Source organism: Camelus dromedarius, chromosome 2 (genome assembly GCF_036321535.1).
Source record: "Camelus dromedarius isolate mCamDro1 chromosome 2, mCamDro1.pat, whole genome shotgun sequence".
Lineage (NCBI taxonomy): Eukaryota > Metazoa > Chordata > Mammalia > Artiodactyla > Camelidae > Camelus > Camelus dromedarius.
Window position 1 is genome coordinate 112,092,562 of NC_087437.1, and position 6,382 is coordinate 112,098,943.

Consider the following 6,382-nt stretch of genomic DNA (forward strand, 5'->3'; position numbering starts at 1 on the left):
GCCCCACCGCCTTCCTCCTCGGGCTCCCAAGTAGGCAGACTTCAGTCCAACGCTCAGCTGCTTTGAAACAAAGGGGTGGGGGTGGGGCATTTCCTCTAGATGACCAACCCCCAGTTCAGTCCTCCCCAGGCTGCCCCACCTTTTCTGTTTCCAAAGAGTTTCTTAGCTCTCATTCCAAAGATGAATCCTCCAGGTCAGGGGTCCCTGGCCCCCTGGTCCTCTGCACATTGCCCCCAACATCCCATCAGCTTTGCTTGGGCAATAATCTCTGGCAGGGGACTAAGGCCACTGGTGTAAGTGGCATTTAGAACTCACACGTTGTCCTTTCACCTCCTCGTTAATACTGAAAACCCACTGAGTGATTCATTCGTTCATCAAATATTTATGAAGCACCTACTGTACACCAGGCACTGAACTAAGTCCTGGGAGAACTGGGAGATTGCTAAGGCTCCATAAGCATTAAGGTTCAACACGAAGGTTTAGAAGATTATTTAGAAATCAAATCCAGAGCTGCCTAAAGAAACAGATCAAAGAATCCAAGTGACTAAAAAGTCTTTTTGTAAAAGGACAATTATCAGAAGACAGCAAAAATCACGTTACAAAATTTGTAGGGGGCCCAGGGACTGGGCTGGGTCATGAACAAGGCTTTCATTACACAGCTTAGTGTGTCCACTCATTAAGGAAATTTATTACGTGCCTCCCACGTGTAAGGGCCCTTCCTCTTCTTCGGATGTCTGCAACCCGGTGCCTGTGAGGCTGTGGTGATGGGGCTTAAAAATCCAACAGGTGCAAAAAAGTTCCAGCAATCCATTGTACAACAAGATGAATACAGTTAATGCCACTGAACTGTACACTTAAAAATGGTTAAGATGTTATGTTCCATTTGCTGCAACCTGGATGGACCTAGAGATGACGTTACGAAGTGAAGTAAGTCAAAGACAAAGATCCCATATTATTTACACATGGAATCTTAGGAAAAATGGTAGAAATGAACATATTTACAAAACAGAAACAGACTCAGACATAGGAAACAAAATTGTGGTTCCCAAAGGGGAAAGTGAGTGGAAGGAAGGGTAAATTAGGAGTTTGAGATTAGTAGATACAAACTATTATATAGCGATATAAACAATAAAGTCCTATAGTATAGCACAGGGAAACTATTCAATGTCTTGTAATAAACTATAATGGAAAAGAATCTGAAGAAGAATATGTGTGTGTGTGTGTGTGTGTGTGTGTGTGTGTGTGTGTGTGTATGTATAACTGAATCACTATGCTGTGCACCAGAAAGTAACACAACATTGTAAATCAACTATACTTCACTTCAATTAAAAACAAAAAGATGTTATTGTTGTGGGGTTTTTTTGGGTTTTTTTTTTGTTTTTTTTTTTAAGTGCAGGTGAAAAAGAAAAAAACCTGACAGATCTCTTTGAACACATCTTCCCTGAGGACAATGAACCATTTTCTCATGCACATTGGCTCACAGGCAGAGCCAGAAGGATATCACAGCCCTTTAGGAAGGACTCGCAGGGAGTGTGGGGCGGGCAGGGGTCCGAGGATGAGGAGGCTGCCTCATCCGTGTTGCATCATAGGGACGCAGCAAACGAGACAGACAAACCACAAGCCACAAGCCACCGCACCCAACCTGCTCCACCAGGCAAAATCCAGCTGCACGCAGCCAGGGGTCTCAACATCTGGGCAAATACTAATCAAGGCTTTTATTTCTTGATTTGTGGAGAAGGCAGGAATTTTCCATCTTTGCTTCTCTCCCCAGAATTCTGACTGGTTCATCAAATGAGTAGTTCTTATACAGAACTGGTTCTCTGAGCGGATAGAATTTCACGTGAAAAAGAGGAAGAAAACGTTGGTCTTAACACTTTGAATGAGAAAAGCACAAAAATGTCTTTCAAACACAGCTGCCAGCGCTGGAGGGATGATGTATTCTTCCAATTCATCTGGAGCAGATGAACAAAATAAATCTGGAATCCATTTTTCACTTCATTTCATCTCTGGACTTGTGGGTTGTGTAAAAATTAGGAAGTAAAATCACCTCTGGTCACCGCCTTCTCTCTTCTCCTCCCTATCAAGGACAAAAAATGGCTGGTTCACAGGGGTGGGACCCCTGCAGTCTGTCGCCCAAGTCCCCATGTTCAAAAGAGCCCTGTGCTTAGTTTAATGCTTTGTGTCACTCTCTTAAAAATCCTTAATGATTTTTAAACAAGGGCAGCCATATTTTCACTCCACACTGGGTCCTGCAGACTATGTAGCCAGTCCTGCCCTTGGTGATGAAAAACTCTTTGAGGTGGTTTCCACAGTTTTTCACACCCCATCCAGGCAACTCCTCACACTGTCCCCACTTCTATGGCCAGCATCAAAGTCCCTTCCTAATCATGACAGAAGGAGACAGGAAAAATCGTTTCTTATGTTCTAGACCAAGATGAGTTTTTTTTTTCCCTTGTTAAAAACTACACTCCATTTTAAAGTAGCAGCATGAGTCTTCAGTAGGGGCTACAGTTCTTCAGTTCCATGTACTAAGATGATTTGACCTTAAAGGAAATAAAATTTCCTTACAGGTCCCACCTAAACTAAAGTAAGGGAAGGGAAGGCTAACAGAGGAAAAACATATGCACTCCTTAAAACTCAAAGGTTTCAGCTCCCATGCAGTGTACGCAAACATTTCTGTTAACATTGAGCAAAACACAACTTCAATTCCTAAGATTCTAATTCATTCACTAAAAAATAGGAAAGCAAGTTACACCGAACATCATACTCAACCAACCAGCGTGTACCAAGAGCCTCTTCTCACCCCCACCCCCAGCCCCACTCCCAATGTGAGATTTAAAATATTTTTATGAAAACAGCATTTGTCGTGTGTTTTTTTTAAGGGTGAGCGTGTGAGATCTAAATAAATTCTAATATATTTCGAATATATTCATTATCATGCACTGAAGGCGAATTCCCATTTTCTGGTTCGAGGCAGAAAGTGACAGAGCCTTGTTTGTGACAGCCCCGGGGCATAAGCAATCATTGTGTGGCTTAATTAGATATTCCCCGTGCTAGTGTGAGGGACATATGTCTATTCACTGGAACAAACACCAAGAGCGGCCGGGCCCTCTCGGCTCCTGCTATATGCAGATAAAGTCAGCACAAGTGCAGGCTCTCCCAAGGACCTGCGGCCCCAGCCGGCCCCAGCACCCCCGGCCGGCATTCACCAATTGGTTCCAGTTTATTAACAGCCTATGAACTTCTCATCGGCTCCTGGACTGGTCAGGACTGTCACCTGCAACTGCCAGGCCAGAGCCGCCGCTCCTGAGCCTCGGAAAACGAGCAGGTCCAGATCTGCTGCACCCCACACATGGTAGCTGTTCACACAAAGGATGATGGAGTGAAGGAGCTGCAAACTTCAAGAGTGGAAAAAGCAGATCAGCCTTGAGGCAGCTGCAGACAGGAAGGCCAGCCCGTGTGGAACAAGCAACTCTTAGCTAACCCAGACTCAGCAAATTTAAAAACAACTTAAATTCTTATCATCTCAATGTTTCCATGTGGCTTTAAACTTGGACCTAGAGATGATCATACTATGTGAAGTAAGTCAGAGAAAGACCAATAGTATACAATATCATTTATATGTGGAATCTCAAAAATAATACAAATGAACTTATTTACAAAACAGAAGTAGACTCCAGCCAGGACCTACTGTATAGCACAGGGAACTGTACTCAATTTCTTGTAATAACATATAAGGGAAAAGAAGCTGAAAAAATATATGTATGTATGTGTATAACTGAATTGCTTTGCTGTCCATCTGAAACTAACATCGTAAATCAACTACACCTCAATAAAAAATAAAATAAAATAAAGCAGAAATAGACTCACAGACATAGAAAACAAACTTATGGTTATCAAAGGGGAAAGGGGGAGCGGTATAAATTAGGAGTACTGAGTTAACAGATACACACTACTATGTATAAAATACATAAACAATAAGGATTTACTGTTCAGCATAGGGAACTATATTCAATACCTTATAGTAACCTATAATGAAAAAGAATCTGAAAAAGAATGCATATATTGAATCACTTTGCTTACACCTGAAACTAGCACAATACTGTAAATGAACTATACAGTTCAATAAAAGAAGAAAAAAATATATCACTTCAAACTAATGGGAATGGGGGCAGTACCAAGGGGGGATGTGTTAGCCTATATCTCACCTTCCTTTTGGAAAAGGTAGAAAATGAAAATGAGGGGTGGAAACCAGAATGTCCCCGGGTCCCAGGGGTGTTTGTCTCCTGAGCTTCACCTCATGGCTGTGGGCCTTTACCCCTGTCTTAGAACCACATCCAATTTCTTTCAGCTGAAAAATCATCTTACATCGCGTATTGGGCTGCCATAGCAAAGCACCACAAACTGAGTGGCTTAAACAGCAGAGATTTACTCTCTCACAGACACAGAGGCTGGTGTCTGCAATCCAGGGGTCGGCAGGTGTGGTTCCTTCTGAGGCTGGGAGGGAGCGCCTGCTCCAGGCCTCTCGCCTTGGCTTGGAGATGGTCATCTTCCCTCTGTGTCTTCACATCGTCTGCCCTCTACATCCATCTGTCTCTGAGCCCCCTTTTTATTAGGACACAGTCATATCGCATTAGGGCCCATTGTAATGACCTCAGTTTAACCTGATTACCTCTGCAAAGAACCTGTCTCCAAATAAGGTCACAGTTGGAGGTCCTGAGGGTTAGGCCTTCCATAATCTTTTTTGGCAGAACACACTTCAAACCACAACACACAGTTTTAGGAACATAACAAGAAAGCACCATTTACTCTAACCCCCTCTATCCAGAATGACGAGATATTGGGGTTTGTGGACATTGTGAAAATACAACACTCTGACTTCCCATCAGCTGCCAAAGAACAGCCACTATGGAGAGCTGACCTCATAGGTGCAAGTATCAACAGTGACCTCTAAGGTAACTGCAAAATCAATCAATTTCCAACAGGGGGCGGGGACCACCCTCTGTTTTCATCCCCTACTGTCCCATAGGGGCTATTCTGGTGGAACTTAACTCTCTAAGAACATGCCAATTCTATTTTCAAAGAGTCAGAACTTGAAAAGCCTTCACGGAGGAGGTGAACCCTTATGTGAGTGGACCCCAAAGATGTGATGACTGGACGTCACACAACCAGTGGTGTTTGAATGAGGTCTGCAATCCAGGGCCCCAAAGGTCAGCCCAGCACTCTAGTGAGGGGCCAGGGGTAGAGGTGACACCAACTCAACTGACAGCTCCACAAAGCAGTGGGAAAGCTTGATGGCAGCTTGTGAGGGTCACCCCTCAGCTTAGCCCCCTGAAGCCTGGGGAGCTCCTTCCTGCTCAGCTTTGGCTGGTTGACCCTCCTCTTTTAGGAGAGATTCTAGGGAGTCCAGGAGTCCCCAGTCTGGATCTCTGAAGAAAGGTCCACTGTCAACCAGCATCAGGGCAATGCTCTCAATAACTGGACAGCTGGGGAATTAAGGTGTCAAGGAGAGAGATGCACCATGTCAGCTGAGAGTTAATGCTCTAATTCCAAGTTGGTCGTACCAGAGTAAGAGCAGGGCTCCTGGAATCAGGCAGGTCCTAGTTTGAATCCCAGCACCACCCGTTGGGTACCTGACACCCACTACCTAACCTTGACTTTTGAAAAATTCCTACCTCTCCCAGTCACCATAAAGAGGAGCACTGGTCATGCGCATCTGTTCCTTGGTAACAAGCCAACACAGAACTGACCTCTAAAAGGGCTCTTTTCATTTAGTTATTCTTCCTGGACAGAAATGGGGTGGTCACATGGTGGCTGTAGGGGTAGGACTTTTTTTACACAGATTAGAATAAAACTTTATTTTCAGCTTATCTGCTGTTCTGTCAGAACATGAATAAACAGGAAGCAGCTGTCAGGTTATGTTTTCCCGCCACAAGGTGTCATTTATTCCATTCCCATAGGCTGTAAACAGTCAGAATTTAGTGATAAGAACCATTGAAGGATGTCACCTATCATGACTCCAGTGAGCTCTTTCTATTGTATATGGTCAGGGATGGCTCAGGCCCCTGGAAATATTTTTCCTACTTAGGGTATGTAGGCAAGAATTATGCACACACAAGGGTTGGGGCTGTTTCAGTTATATATTGTGGTAGAAAAACTACCTCCAAATGTAGTGGCTTGAAACCATCGTTTTACTATTTCTCAAGATCCTGAAGATAAGCCATTTGTTCTCAACCACCCAGAAGCACTGACAATGGGTGCACTTAGATGGTACACCCAGCCAAGGATGGAAAATGCTCCCTGGTGCAAAAGTAAACAGAAACAGTTTGCAGCATGAAAGCAATTGCTCAAGCCTGCTAACAGCCCAGGGGGAAGTCCAAAA